Here is a 22,007-nt window from a genome sequence, read left to right as displayed (position 1 = left end):
TGATGGATGTAATTTCTGAAAACAGCCTCTGGTCACAGTTTCCTTAACTAAATGTTGCAGTGGCCACTCTGTAGGAGCTGCCGTTTTCTACATGACTCATTCCCTGTGGGGAAGCCCACAGGCACGTGTGGCTGAGATGTTAGGAAGACAGGGAGAAGAAAGCCGGGCTCCTTGGGGAGTGGCTGTTGGTGGGCTTGATGACATTCTTAAGAATGGAAGAGTTGTTAGTTGTAAAAACAAAATGCTTTCTTGCCTCTGAGTGCAGCTGGGCTGTGTTCTGTTGTTACATGTTTCTTATTTATTCCTCTGTGCATTGCTCATGATCTTGACAGTTTAAGTTTAAAACTTTACTAATCAATAAAGAAAATTCCAAAGAAATAGTATTTGTGTTTTCATATAGGTCACTTTGGGTGTACATTTAAATCCATTATAATTCATAAAAGTTTTAATTTATTTCATGTTGTTACTTGAAGATACCTTATCAATTAAATAACTCATTTGAATGATATAGACAATAAGTGGGTCCCAGAATTGACATTCCTTTCTTCTTTCTTTATTTGGCTGCATTAGTTGCTGTGCGCAGGATCTTTCTTTGCGGTGCAAGGATTCTCTAGTCGTCGTGTGTGTGCTTAGTTGCTCCGCAGCATGTAGGATCGTAGTTCCCCGACCAGGAATCGAACCCGTGTCCCCTGCATTGCAAAGTGAATTCTTAACCACTGGACCACTAGGGAAGTCCTGCTTCCTTCCTTTTTTGTTTCTTTCCCTTCTTTGTCTCATTTTCCGTTCCTTCCTCCCTCCTTTCCTTCCTTTTTCAATTATAAGCCAGATTTAAGATGACTTTTTATTTAGTTGCTTTCATTTTATGTTTTGGTTAAAGTTTAGGATCTCCTGGAGTAGGAAATGGCAACCTACCCCAGTATTCTTGCCTGGAAGATTTCATGGACAGAACAGCCCAGCAGACTACAGTCCATGGGATGGCAAAGAGTCAGACATGACTGAGCACACACACACTAATCTTTGAGCGTTGGTGTTTACTGCTGTTCCACAGCCATCACATATATATTTCTCTGTATATAGCCGCAGATGTTCATTGTGTGTATTTCCAATTTTTTTTTTTTTCCTTAAGAAATGCACAGATAAATGTCCCTATATTCAGGTCTCTGTGGCTACCCTTACTTAAGTTCTTGGAGGTGATTTTCTGTGTGTGAACTTGCTGGGTGAAAGAGTATGGACATCTTAAGCTTTTTGATGCTTGTTGTCAGATTGCCCTCCAGAAATGGTGCTGGATGTACCTGGATTGCAGTATGTCTTTTGGAGGCCTACTTGCACGTTTTCCTTGGCAGCAGTAGACTCGTGCACAGTAGAATAAGCAGAGACTCTTTCCTGCTGGTCAGACAGCTAGCGGTGCCAGGTCTAGAGAGAGCCCCGTCTCCTGACTACAACCACTGGTGGCTTTTCCCTCTGTGGCCTCAACGTCACACTGACCCAGCCTACAAGTGTTTCTGCAAATGGCCACGTAGTTAAACTTCTAGTTCTTTTCAGAACTACACTGCATGTAACGTCTTCCTCTAAGGCTTTGAGACTGACAGAAGTGCTTGATTCCATAATAAAGGAACCAAAACCAATTTCCATGAGAAAGTAAGGATTCCATTTTAATAGGCTGCTTGGTGTGAACAAGTCTGTCTGAACTGTTTCCCCATGCTGTATTCTTTTTTTTTTCTGTATTCTTTTTTTTAACATAAAAAATTCTCACAGTAAATTGATAAGTGCCAGAAAGAGATTATAAAACTATACACATAGTATGATTTCAATCTTTTTGACAAACTTTGTATGGGATTGTATATAATATACAAGCTATACACATACATGCAAAGTAAAAGTTCCTAAAGTTTATACTCCAAAATGTAAAATGTAACCATCATTTACCCCATGCCGTGTTTCTGACCAAGAAAGCAGAGTGACCAAAATTCCCTGTGAGTATATGCAGGTCTCTTCAAATATTGATATTTAGAACCCCAAAATACTGAAAAATTGTAAAGACAGCACTTGCCACCCCTAGTAAAATTAGCGTTAAAATTTAGTGGTAGATTGTGTTTGCCTTTTAGCTGAAAGTTGTATATTGCTAAAAAAAAAAGTGTATTTTAAAACATGAACCTTCTAAAAGTTTATATAGTCATTTTACATCATTGCACACATATGTATATGTTGCACAAACTTACAAGTAGCGCAGGCTTATTTTAAAGCACTTCCACTTGACTTGTTGTTTTACTTAATCTCACAGAATTCTTTGTGAGCAGGATGATATGCCCATTTTACTCTTTGGCCAAATACCAAAATTCAGGAGGGGGGAAAAAAAAATCCGTGCCAGATGCTGTTGTCATACAGAGACACTGGAGGGCGCTCTAACAATGAACGATGTAAGTTGTCTCCTGAGAGGCGTGCATCTTAGTAAAAGGTAGGGGAATAGGTTTTCCTGTTCATTTTAAGGTGAATGAAAGACACATAGATGTAGAAGGCATATTTCTTTCTATACTGACCTATAAACGGTCCCTTTGACAATTTGAATTCAGTTCAGTCGCTCAGTCGTGTCCGACTCTTTGCGACCCAATGGATATGAGAGTTTATGAGACATTTAAGAAGTAGCTCTGGGCTTCTTTATTGCCCCCTCCCTCCTCTTGCCCCTTCCAGCTACTCAGGGTCGTGGGTCAGCCCGCAGCACTCTGTCCCTGTAAGTCTGCTCAGACGTCACCCGTCGGAGGAGTCTTTCCCAACGAAGCACAGCCTCACCTGCTACACTGTTACACTCCCCCGTCTCACCCCGGTAGCGTCTTTCTCCATTGCACTCGCTCCCACCTGCCGTACTGTACGCTTATCTGTTTGTAGGTTGTCTGCCTCCACCCCCAGCCCCGTGTTCCTGAGAACGTGGGCTTGGTCTGTTTATCCCACTGCTCTGAACCTTGACCCTGAAGCAGTACCTGACCCACAGTAAATGGCCGATAGAGATTTGCTGGATGAAAGATACTGCATCTGGAGATTAGTGCCTTTTTCATTGTGGTAAAAATACACATAACATAAATTTGCCATTTTAAGTACTTTAAAGTGTACAGTTCAGTGGCATTAAGTACAGTCACCTTTTTTTTACAGCCCTCACCACCATCCATCTCTAGAACCTTTTCCTCATCCGAGACTGAAACCCTGTACCCACTGAACAGTGACTCCCCATCCCCCTACCCCCAGTCCCGTAAACGCTAGTCTCTCTGTCTTACGAATGGCTATTCTGTATTCTCCTGTGAGTGGAAGCAGGCGATGTTTGTCTTTTGCATCTGGATTATTTCACTTAGCATAATGTCCTGAAGGTTCATCCATATTATGGGGAATCAGAATTTCCTTCCTTTTAAGGCTGGATAATATCTCATTATGTGTCTATACCACATTTTGTTTATCTAGGAATCCATCAGTAGACCTTTGGACTACTGCCTGCCACCCTTTGGCAATTGTTAATGCCTGTTTTAGACAGAGCACAGAAGCCCGGTGTTAAGGGTTTGAGTCTAAAGTGAGTTTCTGTGAAACAATGGTAGCATCTTTAAATTATACCAGTGAGCCACAATTCACCCTTGGGTGATTTCTGCCTTCACAAAATAGTTCAGATTAAAGGAGAAAGTATTCAAGCTCCTAAAAATTGGAGTTGGTTTAATATCTCTTTTTGGTGCTATTCAGGGTTTTCTTACAAATGTCAAAAAAGAAAAAGCAGTTTACAAGATCAGATTTCTAACTCTGTTATGAGCAGGAAGACCCTGGATAGATCCTCTAGGGTTCCAGTCCAGCGCTGACCCTGCTGTTACCCTTGACCTCGTTCAAGGCCCTTGTCTAAACTGATCCTTATTTTCTCACAGTTAAAACGAAGAGGGTGGACTAGACGCCCCCTGCCTACTAACATTCCGTAATCTAGGAAGGAATTATTGACCTCAAGCAAGAGGACTTTGGAGAATTCAGAAGTGTGAAATACATGGCTTTTTTTGAGCTATGGGTTATTTTGGTCCATTTGAGTTCAATTTGACCAGAGATTGAGGATAATAAAAGCTCTGCTTCCCCTAAATTTAGGGGCACAGCCTGCATCGGTTGATTTGTACCCTTCCCTCCTGCCATCTTGGGAGATGTTTGTTCATGCGTTATTCACCCTCATGCTTTAGGTCCTCAGGTCAGGAGGTGTCTTCACTGTTTCCTTCTCTCTCTGCAATAGGGGCCTCTGGCAGGTGCTCTGTCCAAGCCCTCAATCAAGTGACTGCTGCTGCTGCAGTACAGAAGGAATGTGATTCTGAAGTAATTGGGGTGTAGTGGGAATACAGAGCCTAGAAGAACTCAGGAGTAAGAAGAGGCATGCGTCCTAAATTAGTGTTATCTGCAAGAATGACTCGGAAAAGTAAAGATGTGATTTCTGCTTTCATCCCATCCCCCTCGAGTTTCCTCCTGCCCCACAAATGCCTCAGTGCTCGGAGCACAGTGTTCTTAGGTCCCGTGGTCAACTGTTTACCTAGTGATGCCCAGAAAGTGAAAGTGCTGGTCCTTCAGTGGTGTTCACCTCTTGGTGACCCCATGGACTGTAGCCCACAAGCCTCTTCTGTCCATGGAATTCTCCAGGCAAGAATACTGGGATGGGTTGCCATTTCCTTCTCTAGGGGATCTTTCCAACCCAGGTCTCCTGCACTGCAGGCGGATACTTTACCATCTGAGCCACCAGGGAAGTCCAGTGATGCTCAGAGACTGACAAAACCAGAGTGTGGAGACGCTGCGTGTGTCGCCCCACCCGAGTGTTGTACATTTTAACAAACGTCCTACCTGCAAGAGTCGGCCAGTAAAGAGAATCTTCCTCTGCCAGGGAAGCAAGTGTGGACATCAGAGAGGCTTGTGGTGTCCCTCCCACCTCCGCCGTCCTCTGGACAAAGGTCCAGCCTGTGAGTCTGGGTCACAGTCTCTCCTGTGCTGTAGGACAGTCTGGATTCACCAGGGGCCTGCAGACATGCCTGAGAGTGGGGAGAAGCCTTACCCTCAGCAGCCCCACACTCACACTCGCATACCCGCTTCTTGCCTAGCTTCCTACAGCTGGCCTCTAGTCCTCTTACCCACTCCCCCAGATGGCATCAATTTTCTGATGCCGTCCAGCGGTCTGCTGCCTGGACCCCTCGGTATGGCGCCTTGCCAGGGTTCCTTCCAGCACTGCTCTGGGTCATTCGGCCAGAACCCTCACCTTCTTCACACCCGCCCAGCCCTGTCCCCTCTCTGATTTGCTCGCACTCTTCCTCCCGCCTCTCACTTTAGGAAAGTCACAGATGCCACTTCCTCCCCGAAGTTGCCCTTCCCCAGACTGTAAGGCAGCAGGCCTCTACCCCTTCCCTCTGAGACTCAGCGCCTCTGACGGTGCTCGCCCCTCTGTCCCTTCGTTATGGGCATCTCGGGCCCAACCCCCCATCGTCTGGGGTGCCCTCATCCCTCCTCCCACCCGTGCCCTGTCTGTTGCCAGGTCTGTTGATTGTCCTCTTCAGCTGCCAACTCTTCCCCACACTGTTAGTTTCCTATTGCTGTTACATTGTCACAAACTGAGTGGCTTAAAACAGGGCAGAGTTTTTACTTTACATTTCTGGAAGTCAGAAGTCTGAAGTGGGCTCCAGTGGGCTGAGACCATGGTGTAAGGGGAGCTGCACCCCTTTTAGAGGCCTGAGGGGAGGGTCTGTTTGCTCCTCCGGCTTCTAGAGTTGCCCAGATACTTTGGCTCGTGGCCCCTTCCTCCATCAAGAGCCAGCAGCCATGGGTCAAATTCTTCTCAGGCTGCCATTTCCCTGGTTCTCTTGCCTCTGCCTCATCCTTCCACTTACACGGATGTTTGTGTTTATACTGAGCCTGCTGGATGATCAGGCTAATCTCCCCATCTCAGGGTCATGTGATTAGCAACCTTAATTCCACTTTGCCATGTAACCTGCCACATTCCTGGGCTCCGGGGGTTAGGCCAGGGATGTCTTTGGGGGCCATTATTCTGCTTGCCACGTCCACTCTCCTAGCTTCAGGTTTGAGCTCGTGGAGTAGCTTTGTGATCGACTGCCTGCCTCCCCACCCTCATCACCTGCCGTGTTACCTGCTGCCTGCAGAGGTACTAGCGTGTATATTCTGTTGTCAAGACTCGTTGGGTCTGCCTCCAAAAATGTCTCGTGATTCTGTCTCTTTGTCTCCAGTGTCACCTTTCAAGTGGGCATCTCTCATCTGGACCTCTATGAAGGGGCTCTTGTACATCCACTTATACCCCTCCAACCCATTTTTTTAAATTGAGGTAACATTTGCATAATATATAAAATTAACCATTTTAAAGTATACAGTGCAATACACTTAGTGTTGTACAACTATAATCTCTATCCCCAAACATTTTCATCACCCCAAAAACCCTGTGCCTGTCAGCAGCCACTCCCTATCCCTCCTCCTCCAGCTCCAGGCAACCACGAGTCTGTTTTCTCTTTTGCATAGCTCATATGATAGGGGTCATGCAGCATGTGGCCTTGTGTGCCTGGATGTTTTCATCTAGAATAACAGTTTTGAGATTCATCCGTATCTATATCACGTATCAGTATTTTGCTCCCCTTTATGGCTGGCGAGCATTGCACTGTGGGTAGATGCTAATTGTAGTATTGTAGGCATAGGCCATATTCTATTTACCCATTCATCAGTTGATGGACATTTGAGCTGTTTTTACCTTTGACAGTTGTGAATGGTGCTGTTGTAAACATCCACACACAACTATTTGAGCACTGGTTTTCAATTCTTTTGGATGTATACCTGGGAATGTAATTGCTGGGTCACGGGGTAAATCTGTGTTTAGCCTTTAGAGCAACCACCAAACCCTTTTCCACAGCGGTGCCCTGGCCACTGGGCGGCTCCACTGGCGGTGCACAGGTGTTCCCGTTTCTCTGTCCTTTCAGCGTTTGTTATTTTCCATTGCTTTCGTTGTCGCCATCCTAGTGGTGTGGAGCGGTGTCTCCGTGTGGTTCCTCCAAACTAGTTTTAAATACACAAGTTGGTTCATCTCACTTCACTGCCTAGCAGCCTTCCAGCGCCCTCCTGTGGCCGTCCAGGGCGTGTCTGGTCCCACCCCTTCTCTGTCTCACTTCTCACCCCCTCCCACCCTTCTCCCACACTCATCCCAGCATCATCGCTGTCTCTTGCTTCCTTAAGTGAGGAAGGCTTTGAGGACCAGTGGGGTTCAGACAGTTTCCCAAGACCCCAGACCTGAGACAGAGCCAGCTCCTTCTAGTCCCCTCGTCTGTAAGAGGGGCCCATGATACCACAGACAGTGGTTAGAATGAAATGAAACGGGCGCTGGGCATAGCGCCTGGCTCATAAGAACACCAGTAAACAGTGGATGTAAGAAAAAGAAAGACGATAGATGCATAAAGCCTGCACTCCCCTCGGCCCCACTGGCTGAGGCATGTCCGCCCTCACCCCCTTTCCACCCGCCGGGCCTCTAGTCCCTTGTCACGTTTTCAGTTTAGTCTTGGGTTGTGGATGGGCGCACTTCCTTCTTACGTTTGGTCTCTTCCTCGAAGCTGGAATCTCTGCGTTCACCCCTCTGTGCTTGTGCCCAGCACAGCGTTTGACGCATAGTAGGTGCTTAATTTAAAATTCCTGCATAAAAAAAAAAATCATCAGATGGTCACAGTAAACAGAATTCATTACTAATTATCCACTTGACATGAGAGGGTGGAAAGGCAAGCTTTTTTGGTGTGAGTGTGGGTGTATGTATGTTTTCCTCGATTATAGATTTGTCTAAACATTCCTGCTAATTTAAGATGTCAAATCTGAAGGTTCTTTCTTGGCTTGAGTTTTTGAACACAGTCCAGGGCTGTTTTCAGCCTCCTCAGTATTCTCCTTTTTGGGAAAGAGTTTTCGAAAGCATAAAGGGGGTGTCTTCTGTGCGTGCTTGTCTACAGGATTCATTTACCAGAGCAAGCTGTGGGGAGGGGGAGATGAGATCTTGCTGGTAGTACATGGCTGTGACCCAGCACGGGGGCTCACTGGGAGAACCCCCTCAGTCCAAGTCCGTGGGGTTGAAACCACCTCCTCAGCCAGTGTTTCTGTCCCAGGTACATTCCGTTTATTTCAGAATTTCTCACCTGTGGAACACACTTCTTCAACTCAGCCTCTGGAAGGTGTATTAAAGAAAAGTCCACGGTCTTTCAGCTCAATGGAGGAACTTTAGCAGCTTTCATTTGGAAATCTTTTCTGCTTCTGTTTTTTCCCCCTACCCCTCATCATTCCCCTCTCCCTGCCCAGATACCCTGGGGTGTCAGCTGGAGTGAGGTGTCATAGGAAGCATGCACCTCCCACTTTGATTGTGGACTCCTTATGGCCAGCACTGGAATTACTGAGTTGCTGTTGGAAGAGTCTCTCATCTTCTCCATCCAGAATTAAGGAAGTCATGGGTTGATCCGGGGCAGAATCCCCCATTTGGGAGGCCCACTGCGCTGTGCGCTCCTTGAGGACAAGGTGCTGCCTTGCGGGACTCCTGTCCCAGCGCAGCGCCTTGGAGGAGTGGGGCGGCTAGCTCACGAGTTTCTGAAACCAGCTGGATGGCTCCACACGTTCTGTTGTGTATGGGAACCGCTGAGCGTTAGCAACTAGCCAGTGACCAGCCGTGATGAGCAGTTTTTAGGCTCCACAAATGTCTAATGTGCTAAGTGAGGACCCCAGGCATCCGCTGAAGAAAGGACTTTTAAAAATGGAAATAGGACTGTTGACACAGGTGCCTTTTACTAATTAGTGTACTGTTTTTGAGGAATTAGTAACAATGTTAGCATTTCCAGGATTGCTGTTAATGAGGGATGAGGAAACTTATCTTTTTATTTCCACAACCATATGGTTTACTGCTTGATGTGGTTCTCTCGCTCGCTCTCAGTGTTTTTAAATTTGATTTTTATTTTAGTTAGGGCAAAAGCATTTTTTAGCAGGGCTCATTGATTTTATTATGCAGGTAAATGGGAAAAGTATTTTCCTTCATAGAACAGTTATTCCAACAGGAAATTCTGTAACATATCAATGGTATTCTTTTTAAGTAAAAGTCCCTTTAACACATCTCTTTTAGTTATTCAGTCATGCATTTATACTTTCTCCTGAAAAGAATGAGGACTACATCCCTGCTAAGTCCTAGGCCGCGACTAAGAAGGGGGAATGGGAGAAAATTTCCCAAAGGTCTTTTCGGTGGCACGCACCTGGAGGTCCTTTATTTGGGTACATTTCATGTCAGATAGGGACTTCATTCTAAGAAGTGTATCATCTAAATGGGAAGAGAGGGGGAGTGCCTTCAGAGGACTTGGGGTCCATTCACAGGGAAGTGGACCTCTGAGCAGCTCTGGAAGGATGACTAGAGAGGGAAAAGCCTTCCTGGCTGAAGAACTGTGTGTGCAGAGCCCAGCAGGAGACATCAGACGGGTCCCTGTGGAGTGTGGGTGCCTTGTGGCAGCGACGGGAAGCTCGCTGGCCAGTTGGGGTCAGGCTGTGAAGGGCTTCTAAGACCAGACCAGGATTTCAGATTTACATCCTGTCGGTAACCCTGAGGCAGTGGAGATGCTTCAAGTCTCTCGGTCTCCATCAAGTGAGTTCTTCACTCTGTGCTCTGGTCTAGTGGTAGTCCCATGTCATTTCAACTTCTTGCCTCTCTAGTTTCCTTTAATTACATCCAAAGTGTGCTGGGACACCTAACAGGAATAGAGAAAAAGGGTCGAGGCTCTGCAGCCTGTGAGGCAGGCCAGCCCATCCTCTCCTTCCAAGGCACTTACTATATTTAAATACTCCTAGTTACTGGGAGCCTTCAGGTGACTTCATTTCTCTGAGCACTCTACACTTCGTTTCCAACATCTGTAGTTAATTTCTTAAGAGACCTTAATGAGAAACTTCAAACAGTTTAAATGTCAATTACCAAAAAAGTGAGGTTTTCAAGTTCCAGTAATCTGCCTATATTGGTTGTTGGAACACAATCCCAGGTGGATGTAATTTAAGACAGATGCCATTCCAGAGCTTCAGTTACAAAGAACTTATATATTTTCAGGACTAACAAACCGGTCTGTTGTCACTACACTTAGAGGACTGTCTACAGTTCTGGCTTATCTGGCAGGAGCTCAGTTCAGTGCAGTCACTCTGGCTCTGTTTTGGCTGGTGTTTTTGAATCTGAAAAGATCCAAAAGCTACTATGTAATAAAAACGTGTTGAGAATACAGTAGATGTTGCGATAAATCCAATTTTTAATCCTACACATTTGAGAGGAAAAGAGTATTTGTGTTGTTCTTTATTGTAGATTTATCCTTAATGAAAGGGTTAATCTTAAATTTCTGACTGAGAAATCCTGATCTGTTTGTTTCTTGCCACTCGCATTTTTCCCCTCTGTGTTCCTTCCTTTGCCTCTATTTTTGATTAGGTTAAAATGCCCGAAGAAAGAGTTGGATGTGGTGATGAGCATTATTTTAACAGAAAGTAAAACGGAAGGCATGCAGAATAAATTAACCTTGTATTTTCTCTGCAGGTCACTTAGTGGGTGTTACATCCTTTGTCGTTTGTGCTACAAAGTAAATAATTTTTGGCAGCTGGTTTGGTTTTCACCACTTCTAAGCCTATGACAAACGATCTTAGAAGAACTTTGGTCTTAAAAAGGGAAGCTTATTGTGTGTGAATTTTGAGTTTGAAGGCTTTTTAACATATAAGCCATTTATGTGGAATTTTGTTTTATTTGAATGTGAAAATTTTTTAAACTTTTGAAAGTAGTTAGAGCGTGCCATATTGAAGTGTTTTCACATTTAGACGTTTAAGTTAGTTTGCCTTTTCTATTCTTTAAAAGGCACTGAGAAAAACGTCCTCAGCTCCCGCCACAAAGCATTCATTATTTATTAGTCAGCTGCTTTTGGAAACTGTGAAATTACTCTTAATTGTATAGTTTTAGGCTTTTTAATTCCCCTAGGAGAAATAATGTTGTAAATATCTTTAGATTTATTAATACCATCTACCCATTTATCTATTTAGCCTGTCATAAATCACTTCCAGAGATAAAAAATAGTCATACAAAGTTAGATATATCTGAACATGTGAATTTCATGTATTTTCGGATAATCAGCCCTGTTTTAAAGGTTTCTTCCAGAATCAGCTCATCAGTGCTGCATTTGGCATGTGGTGTATGGCTGAAACTTCAGATGAATGCAGAGGTTCTGAACTGTGCAGTGCACAGAGTACCCATCAGGACATTTTCCTTGTATGCTGACACGACTTCTTTTCTAAGTAGAGTGATCTTGGTGGTGTGAGACACAGGCATCATATATTGGGTTGGTGAAAAAGTTCGTTTGGGTTTTTCTGTATCAGCATATGGAAAAACCTGAAGGAAGTTTTTGAACAACCCAATATAATATGTACAAAATGGATCTTTGTCTGGCTTACCTGATTGAAATGTGAAATGGAACATTTTCTGGTAGTTACTTCCCAACATGCAGATTGACTGATACCCACTAAATGTATCAGTTCAGTTCAGTTCAGTCGCTCAGTCATGTCCGACTCTGAGACCCCATGAATCACAGCACACCAGGCCTCCCTGTCTGTCACCAACTCCCAGAGTCCACCCAAACTCACGTCCATTGAGTCAGTGATGCCATCCAGCCATCTCATCCTCTGTCGTCTCCTTCTTCTCCTGCCCCCAATCCCTCCCAACATCAGGGTCTTTTCCAATGAGTCAACTCTTCGCATGAGGTGGCCAAAGTATTGGAGTTTCAGCTTCAGCATCAGTCCTTTCAAAGAACACCCAGGACTGATCTCCTTTGGGATGGACTGGTTGGATCTCCTTGCCGTGTCAAAATGTATGGGGTCAATGGTTTTATCAGCTTCCTAAGTGTAAAGTTAGGAAATGAATTCGAATTCCCTCTCTGTCCTGAGGGACTTGGTGGCTTACTCCCGCTTTCTCTAAGTAATATAGTAGAGCCTGTTTGGCTTCATCAGCAGCCTTGGGAGTTAAAGCCATCATTTGAAACCCTGAGTGGAAAAGTTGGAAAAGTCAGGAGGCCAGGAGTGAGAGACAAGTCTTCATCCTTTCCCTGGTGGCCCCTCACCTGCGAGTTCACACCAGGGTGGTAATAAAATTGTAGGAGCTTATTTTATGTGAAACCATTAGCAGCCTGAGAATTTGGGGCAAGCTTCCTCTCATAGTTTAAGACACTGGAAGGTGTCATTTATAAGCACAGAGGGGCTGAAGGAAGGCAGAACAGGCTTGTAAACCTTCGCTTTAGGCTCTGGACAGCGGTCAGTCCATAATACAGCTTCTAGTCTTGGGTTATCAGAATCACAAATGTGCCTTTAAGCATTGCGGGCAAATCCCGTGAAACATCTGACTGCAAAGGCGGAGACAATGGCCAGTTCTTTCCTACTTGTTGTGAAGTTGCATTTTCTTACTCTGCCTTCATGAATGAGGGTGGAAAGGAAATGGGCCCTACTACAAGTGGAACAAGTATAACTGAATACTTTTCGTTAAATTAAATGTGGGCTCTGATGACAGTTGCGTCACGGCCAGTATGGGGGTTTTACCTTGCATCGGCTATTCCTGTACAGTTCTGGCACCTTTGTGTGGCTAACTCTGAATTCCCAGGCTGGGGCAGGTGTGTGTGACGGATAGAGGCCTTAAGTGAATGGAGAATGGGGAACCATTTCCAGCTTATATTGGCTCATGAGGTGGAGAGTCACCACATGGGGATGGGATTCAGGTTCTTGGCTGCTTGTGGGAATGACAAACGGCTCTCAGGGTGGGCCGGCCCAGCTTCAGAATCCCTGCTAATGACCGTGAGAGTAGTTCTTTAACTGAAACCACGAGGAAAAGCAGAAGATTTGGTGAGAGTTCAACAACCTGTCGATTGAGAAAAGTCTGCAGGATCCACCTGGACGTAATGATGTGTGTGACCAAGGTGCTCTAGGCTTTGGCCCCCAACGTACACGTGACTTTAAATCTCAGTGTGCCCAGTCCCCGCCACCTCCCCTCCTCCAGGAGTAACATACTTAGTTAATTGCCTCAGTCTGCTCAGAGCTGTCCCTGGTGCTCAGCGACGCCCTCCTGTTCTCAGGTCCTGTTACAGTGAGAGCCTCGGGTCCTCTGCAGCTCGTCTCTTTCTCTGGCCAGTAGGAAACATTCTTTCTGATTCCCACGGGTGACCCAGAGGGACTCTGACAGTGGAAATTGTAGGCATTCGGTAGTATTTCCATCCTTCATATCAAGCCCAGGTCTTTCCAGAGACACAGATGGGTCTGGGCTGCAGTGAGGTGGCCCCACGCCAAGAGACCAGAGTTATCTGGGAGAAGCCACTGGTCCCTCTAGTTTCTGTGGCTCCAGGTTCCTGTTCTGAGTCCGGTTTTTTCTGAGGACTTCTTCCTTTCCCAAGGAGATTTCATGCTGACCCTCCTTTGAGGCTCTCAGAATGTCCTGGTACATGCCTTTCTGCTTGGCGCTTATGTTTATTCATCTGAAGGACTCTCGGCCAGTGCACCTGTTAGGCGTCACCAGGCGGTCTTCTTCATGATGTGGCAGAAAGCATTTCCTCCCCCCACTGACCCTGAGAGGTGCAGAGGTGGTTGGACGTGGCTTCTCTTCCTAGGTAGCTGCGCTTGCTGCCCCTGTGCTCCACATCACTGTGAGTTGGGGCCCACCCTGGAAGTGGATTGTTGCCATCGAGCTGAAACAGGCTCAGATGCTGGCTACACAAGCCCGTCCTGTCCTGCCAAAGCAGCTTGGGGCGTTCCTAGTGTAAGTATCATGTGGGCTACCCAAGCACCGCCTTTCCTAGAGTGCGGGTGGGGGTTGTTGTCCCGCTGAATCTGCCTCTTTCAAAGCCGTCCCCTCTGTTAGGCCTCCTCCCCTTTCCTTACTCTTGGAGCCACTTGTAGTACACACCTTAACGTATCTGTAAGGGTGGTCTTGGGGTTGGGAATAGAACGGCTGATGGTTAGTATAGTCTCTGAAAAGAATTCCTAGTAATCTGGTAGGATTACTAGGCTGGTAGGAACCCAGAAGTTTCAGAGAAATTCTTAAAAGTGGAAGAGCTGTGGGCAGGGCTTCCACACGTGTTGACTGAAGTGTTCTGAACGAGATACATTGATGGACTCTTCCCTTGAACAGAGACCTGTTACTTTTGGCCTCTGTTTCTCCCTTGTCTCCTCTTTCCTTTCGCTTCCTCTGTGGCCTCCCGTCCCACTGGACCTCTCATTCCCAGCATACTTTTCTGTTTATCTTGACTCCATCTCTGCCCTCTTTTGGATCCAGGTGTTTTTTTGTTTTTTTTTTTTAATGTAATTTTATTTATTAATTTTTGGCTGCCCTGGGTGTTTGTTGTGGGGCATGGGCTTCTCATTGCGGTGGCTTCTTGTTGAGGAGCACAGGCTCTAGGTGCCTGGGCTTCAGCAGTTGTGGCTCACAGGCTTAGTTGTCCATATGGCATCTGGAATCTTCCCCGACCAGGGATCAAACCCGTGTCACCTGCATTGGCAGATGGGTTCTTACATCCACTGCACCACCAGGGAGGTCCTGGACCAGTTCTTATTCTTGGGGAGGACTACACTGTTTTGAGTTCTTTCTACATTGCAAAGACTGTGCTTTTATACATTAACATTAGCATGAGGAAAGTATTCTTTTTGCTGTTTTACAGGTGAAGAACGCGAGATGCAGAGAAGTAAGGTGAGTTATCCAGATTTACGGACCTACTAAAGAATAGAGTAGGAGCCACATGCCTCTTTCTGCAGCCTGCTTCAGTTCAGTTCAGTCGCTCAGTCATGTCCGACTGTTTGTGACCTATGGACTGTAGCCCACCAGGCTCCTCTGTCCATGGGATTCTCCAGGCAAGAATACTGAAGTGGGTTGCCATTCCCTTCTCCAGGGGATCTTCCCGACAAGGTTTAAAGGAGAACATTTGTGGTTAAGTTTCTTAACATGTATAGCATGCCTTGGATCTGGTTTTCTTGGCTAGTGCATAGGTAAAATGGTAGTTCTGCTGGCAACTAGGAAAAATGCATGGTTCTGGATTCTCTCCATGTCCTCACCCACTTCATTATGTCACAGTGGCAATATGGAGTGTTAAACCTCTAGATATGCAGAAATCATTATGCTTTAATCGTCCATTGTTTCATAAATATTGATAACTATATCAATAAATACTTGGCCAAATCCAGTTCTAGAACGTAAGTATTTAGAATCATTCTTAAAGAAGTGCCCCAGTGCTTTCGCAGTTGTTTAAATGCATTTATGTCAAAAATAACAAATGAAAGCCCAAAAGGGAAGAAGAAAGCATAACACCTATCCTTTTAGCTTATTCAAGGTGACTATATTTTTAGAATCACAAATTGGTTCTCACAAACCACATGTGACTTGAGTACGTTTATAGAAATGGCTAATTGGACAAAATACTTGAAAATGAAATTATCTGGGAAAATTCCAGGTGTGTGATTGGTGTATGCTTAGTTGAAAATTTATTTTTTCTGTGTACTATAGTGTTTAATTAAACAGAACAGTGTGATTTTAATCTAGCTTTTGATACTATAAAAGTAAAGTTCGAATTGGTTCATTTATTTTTGGTGTTCTTTTAATCATGAAAATAATGCTTAAAGCACCTATTAGCCAATTATTTTTTCAAAGGCAATTTAGTAAACTGAACAATTGTGTGGTAAACTTATTTAGTATTTTGTTTGTCTCATTATGGGTTTTAAAAATCGCTTAGCTTAGAGCTGAATACATTTCAGTGTTGTTTTTTATGTAAATTGTCATCTTTAATGTTTCACTAGTTTCACCGTGTTAGGCTGAAGGTATTTTTGGTTGTATCAAATATCCTTATATATTTTATTTAAATCCATATCTACTTGCTTTAAATAGCTTGAATTACAGCTGACTAGTGAAAAATATTTTAAGCATAAAAATGTGTTTTTCCCCACCATGTTCTTTTCAGTTGTTGATAGAGGTGAAAAACATTTAGTAGGTTTCCTCCATTTCCACCCTTGATTAAGCTGTGCTTCCGAAGAAATATTCGTAGGAGACATGCTGCAGTGTGTCAGAAACACTGCTGTATTACAGATGCAACATCATCTAAAAGGAAAAATTGAGTGTGGGTTTGAAGTTGACAAGTGATGAAAGTAGCCCTGAAGTTGTCAATTAGGGAGTGAAGGCCTGGAACCGATAACTCAATGGGCAGTGCCCCCTGCTATTTTGTCTTTGGGACTGTGGGATCGTTACTGCTCTGGAAATAGGCACACACGTACCCAGACGTAGACATACACACATGTATGTATAGGAATGTATGGTGGGAGGTGCAGATTCAAACTAGTCATGCTGATGTGTCTCCTAAAGACGTGTCCCTTCTGAGAGGACTTAACAAAAAGAACAAGTGCCTAGCTTTACTTTGTTTCACGTTTATCACCTTTCTAACATAGGATTTTCATTGGTTGGCTTTATAAACCATGTTGCCAAACAACAAATGCATCGTTTTTTTGTGTGGAGTTTTCTCTGAAAATTCTTGCCTTCAATCCTGCTGAGAGTCTTTTCTTAGATCACCATTGTAAGCCTGCAGTCATACACTGTTTGCAGTTGGTATAACCCCAGTTGCCATAGTATGCTTTGTGCTGATTTTAAAATAAGGGTAGAGGGAGGAGATATATGGCTTCCCCGATAGCTCAGTTGGTAAAGAAGCCAGCTGCAATGCAGGAGACCTCGGTTCCATTCCTGGGTCAGGAAGATCCTCTGGAGAAGGGATAGGCTACCCACTCCAGTATTTTTGGGCTTCCCTTGTGGCTCAGCTGGTGAAGAATCCACCTGTTATGCTGGAGACCTGCGTTCGATTCCTGGGTTGGGAAGATCCCCTGGAGAAGGGAAAGGCTACCCACTCCAGTATTCTGGCCCGGAGAATTCCATGGACTGTATAGTCAATGGGGTCGCAAAGAGTCGGACATGACTGAATGCTTTCACTTTCATAGCTGATTCATGTTGTTGTACAGCAAAAACCACCTCAACATTGTGAAGCAGTCATCCTCCAACTAAAAAAATTTTTAATGTGGGTAGTTAGTCATTTATAAGCTGTAGGTTACAATGAGTTGTTAGTGGATGGTTAGGAACCCAAATGAACCAAAGCTAGTTAGATTGTGTTACTGACACCATGAGCTTCCCAGGTGGCGCTAGTGGTGAGGAACCCACCTGCCAAATGCAGGAGACACAGCGACTCAGTTCATCCCTGGGTCGGGAAGACCCCCTGCAGGAGGGAGTGGCTGCCCACTCCAGTGTTCTTGCCTGGAGAATCCCCTGGACAGAGGAGCCTGGCGGGTTGCAGTCCACAGGGTCGTAAAGAGCTGGACATGACTGAGCGACTGAGCACACACACAGGAACCTCTCACTCTAACCCTTCGGTACCGCAGCTTTGGCGACTGTGTGCGTCTTGTAAATGTGGCCCTGATCACTGGGAATACCCCGTTATTTTCAGCCTCAGCCAGGTGTGCGAGGGCTGGCAGTGGTCATGGCATTGGTTGGGGCTGGGGTGGGTAGGGGTCGTTGCTTGAATCCATCACTAGGCTGAGAGGCAAAGTACTGCCTCCTTTCTTTTCCACTGAGCTCAGGTGCTCACTGGGCCTTCGTGAGGACTTTGACCCGGGACTCTTGGGGCTCCTCTTGGGTACTTATGTGACCCTGGAGTCACCAGGGTCATTCCTTCATCCAGAATTTTTGGGCTTTTTTCTAGAGAGGAAAGTGGTAGGTCTGTACCAAAAGGGCTAGAAGGCTCGGGATCCCACTCGTCTCTCTGCCTTCTGAGGCAGCTCCTCGTGGGTGGCGCCGACTGGTTCCGCTGTGAGCCGCTGTGTGTGGTGCTGTGCTAACAACAGCCCAATCCTTGATTAAGTGGTAGCTCAGTGTTCTGCGTAGCCAGGTTTCTTTTAAAGTTTGCAGATCTTCCATCTTTTCATCAGTGTGACTGGCAGTCTCTGTCCTTGTTACCTAGTATCTATAATTATCTATATCCTCAGCTTTTCTGCTAACACCTAATATCTTCAACAAGGTAGACAAAGAGGAGGAGAGAATTGAACAGGTGGGAGCCTGAACCAAGGGATGCATGAGTTTCTGACACATTTGCAGGAAATTGTCTCATTTTAATCCTGTTATTCATAGTCACATTAAAAGTTAACCATACGATATAACAAGTTGCAGAAATACACCTCAGCACCCACCACTCTTTGAACCTTTGCTCCTCCATTTGGGCCATTCGGGGCAGTGGTGGTTTAGACTGTCGGGGTCCCAACCCATCTGAGTGCTCAGTCGCTCAGTCATGTCTGACTCTTGGCGACCCATGGACTATAGCTCACCAGGCTCCTCTGTCCATGTGATTTCCCAGGCAGGAATACTGGAGTGAGTTGCCGTTTCCTCTTCAGAGGATCTTCCTGACCTAGGTTTCGAACCTGGGTCTCCTGCATTGGCAGGCGGATTCTTTACCACTGTGCCACCTGGGAAGCCCATAGTGAGCTGTAAATATATTGATTGGGTCATAATGAGCATTTGAAAAGATGAACCAGAATAATGTAGAAACTGTTCTAGTCAAAGTACATCACAGGTTAAGCTTTATTTTATAAAAACATTTATTTCTTCTAATACATGGGGATGTGTGTGTTTATGGGCTCTCCACTGGAAATGCTTTTTCTTGTGGGCTGCAGTAAAAAAATTTTTTTTTAAATGCTGCCTTAGGGGAATTTCTGATCCAGGGAGATGGCTTTGTTTAGGGGAGTGTGAGGCATCCATAGGCTACGAGGCATGTCCTGGGTGTCTTTGTTCCTGCAGCTGTGGAGTTCCCGAGTTTACACTCAGCATGCCCTTCCCATGAGCAAGCTGTTGCAGAGAGTGGCGGGTGTCGTTCAGCATTCTGGAACACTGTGGGGTCAAGTGGGCTTTTGTGAGCCCTCCTGAGTGCCTGGCCATCCTTTGTAATATCTTTACCATTGGGAAAAAGTCATTTTCAGTTTCAAACAAGCAACCTCTTGGTGAATTTCTTTTTAAAAAGGCTTCGATGAATCTTTTTGAGCATAGACATATCATACATTAAGCTCTGCTTGTATACACTTTCTGCTTTATTTAATAGTAAAATCTGTTTGTACCTTATGTGGTCTGTCACACTTCCCTTACCTCTTTAAGTCTTACTTCTGATGAAGAGTGAAGTGTTACAGGAGCCTAGGAGGGGTCTGGGGTGAATAGCGTTGCTGATGGTCAGCTGAGGAGGGAGGCTGGCAAGTCCCAAGGTCAGAATATCTGTGTGTCTGCGCCCTCAAGAAGTGGTAGAAGGGCATCTTCTGGCACATGAAGGATTTACAATCCACTTCATCAGGTTCTTTTTACTACTGAAGCCAAGGTGGCTTTATGTAGTCTCAGTATAAGGCGCTGTTTACAAAGGTGCGTTCACAGGGGATCTGCCCGCTCTTCTTTCCGTAGCATTTGTTGAGCACCCTCTCCGTGGGAGGCCCTCTGCTAGGCCTTGCACTCCATTGGTTAGCGAGGCAGGCACAAGCCTGCTTTTGGGCCATCGCACACTCTGGCCTCTTGTCCCCTGGGCTTGTGGGGGCCTGAAGACTACTCTGGCCTCACCTAGGTGGACCCAGGTGTCCAGTGTGTGACAGGCTTATAAGAGAGAAGGGATTTCCTTTTGGGGAAATGCTGTGGATACTTTAAAGGGCTAAAGCCTTAGATTCTGGGGGCCCCAGCTCAACAAAACAGTAGTTGGAGCACAGGCTTGTCCATTGACCATGGTCAGAGAGGACATTGTGCATCACATCAAGATTTATTGCTCTCGTCTCTGGTCTCTTTATTGCTCTCTCCTCTTAGGAAAGCCTTCCTCCCCACCGCTTCTATGCCTCCCATTTCCATAGAATGTAAATGTTTGTGAAATCTATCCACGCTACACCACCACCACCACCATCACCACCACCAACAACCCCCCCGCCCCCCGCCTCGTCAAGCACAACTCCATACGAGGAAGAACTTATTTCACTGCCCATTTTTCCTGAGGTTTATAAAAACAAAATGTGTGAAGGGAATGTATGCTGAGTCTCTTGGGACTAATTAAACAAACAGATTCAAAGAAAGAAAGCAGAGAAAATTTAGGATAGCTCAGATTAAAAAATGTAATTTTCGGGAAAACAGCCGTCAGTTTTTCCACTTGAGTGTTTTTCCAAAGGGCAGAGGGCAAGAAGCATCTTACGTCCTCTCAAAGCTGAGACACATTTCAACATGGAGATATTAGAAGCAAATTTGGTGCCCAAGACAGGTGCCAGATTTTAATTACAGTTGGCATTTCTGAGCATGCTTTTGGCAGAGGTGGCCATCTTGTTGGAAAAGCCATCGATTTTGACACTAGCAGTATGGGTGCCCTGTTGAAAACGATTGAAAATAATTTCCCTCCTATTTTCATCATGTTGATTGTAAGTGAAAACTTCAGTGGTTAATATTTAAAACAAGATATTCTCTGTTCAGAGAAAATAGTTGTTCATGGGAATTGTCTTGGTGACTTGGTGTGTTAGCTCTGGGGGTAATAATTTCTATCTTACATCCTTTGAAAAACCCTAGTTAAAACAATAAAAATGGGATGTTTCATTATAAGAAATGAAGTTGGCATGCACCAGGTTTTCCATTAAGTTCCAGGTCACAGACAAATAAAGAAAGTATGTTAGGGGGAAAAAATCCTTTTTAAAAATAATTAGGAAGCTGTCTGTTTTGTTCACCAGATGGAAAATCCGCAGTTGTGGGTGGTCCGTGTTGGAGAGGGCATCTCACAATTGGCAGGACCGTGCCTTTAACTTTTCAAGTCCTAGGACAAAAACCTGAATGCTGTTGACTGTTCGGAAGACTCCAAATACATGTTAGCCCCTCTAGGCTCTGCTTCCTGAATTTGACCAGAGTGTGTCGGTGAGACGATTGTGGAACGCCAAAGTGAGGGGCCCACTGCTCCGTGAGCCCTGGGGCAGCGTTCTGTCAGTGTAGTTCTCTGTGACTCCTCTCACCGTCAGTGCATTACGGTGATAATCTGATTAGTGGGGCTGCCTGTGTGACTGTTTAGAAGCGCCTTTTTATTACATGAATGTATTCCAGAGCAGATAGGATGGCCAAGTGTGCCTAAGGCTTAAGAAATTAGCCTTGGGTAGTTACTTATTGAGGAAGGATATTGTACTGTCGTCAGTGTTTCAAGGCTTTTATAAACTTGCTTTGATATTCTGACAAAATTAATTCCGCAAAAAGATAGGCTTTTCTTACGGCTCTCTTGGATTGATAGTAGAAAGTTAGCCATCTTGCTTCACAAGGAGTTTTCTAAAAACTAGTCATTTTTTTTCTAAAAACTAGTCATGCATCAAAGTCCAATTTTTTTCCAGCTCAGTCATAAGTATGATGTGGCTTTACATCAGACTTTGCAATGAATGTTTTATGTTTGAACATAAGGATGTATATATGTTTATAGTAATATTCATTCATAAATGTAACCCTTCTCAAATTAAAGAAAAAACCTGTTAATGATTACAGGAGAGTTAAATTAATAAAATCATTTCAGATGCCTAAATGTGTAAACTTTCAAATCAAGTGGAAAAAAAAAGCCCTGGAACGTAAATCATTTTTCTCGGACAGCACATGTTTGGCTTTGAACAGACTATCATATTCTGCCTGTGTGTAGTAAAAATGGCAATGATTTATTAGTTCCATATCCCCCCAGCACAGATGCTGCACAGTCTGTCCCTTTTCTGGGCACTAAACAGTGGGTTTTAAAAAACATAATTTCACTCAAGTTTCCGCTTGCGTTCTGTGTTGTGCTATTAATAGCAACCCTTTGTTGTTCATGCCAGCTCACTTCTAGCATAAGACAATGATGTGCAGGAACTGGTTTTAGCCAAAATACTTCTAATTGGCACCCATTTTTCATGATAGTCCAAATGCAGTTCTGTGAAGAATGTAAACACTC

The 22,007-nt window shown here is 44.8% G+C and overlaps 1 protein-coding gene across 3 annotated transcripts in view; it reads left to right on the top strand.

The window, feature by feature from the left end:
- The window catches only part of CLYBL (citramalyl-CoA lyase), a 234,279-nt gene that overhangs the window by 8,454 nt on the left and 203,818 nt on the right, over positions 1 to 22,007 (top strand). Inside the window, exon 2 of one of the 3 annotated variants that reach the window (XM_070380784.1) lies at positions 14,697 to 14,725. The exons of the other annotated variants lie outside the window; for them this stretch is intronic. The gene's annotated coding sequence lies outside the window, so the exon portion shown is untranslated. The remainder of the gene's footprint in view (positions 1 to 14,696; positions 14,726 to 22,007) is intronic. 3 annotated transcript variants of the gene reach the window in all.

The sequence above is a fragment of the Bos mutus genome, chromosome 12 (assembly GCF_027580195.1).
Source record: "Bos mutus isolate GX-2022 chromosome 12, NWIPB_WYAK_1.1, whole genome shotgun sequence".
NCBI lineage: Eukaryota > Metazoa > Chordata > Mammalia > Artiodactyla > Bovidae > Bos > Bos mutus.
This window is presented reverse-complemented; position numbering and strand designations above follow the sequence as displayed.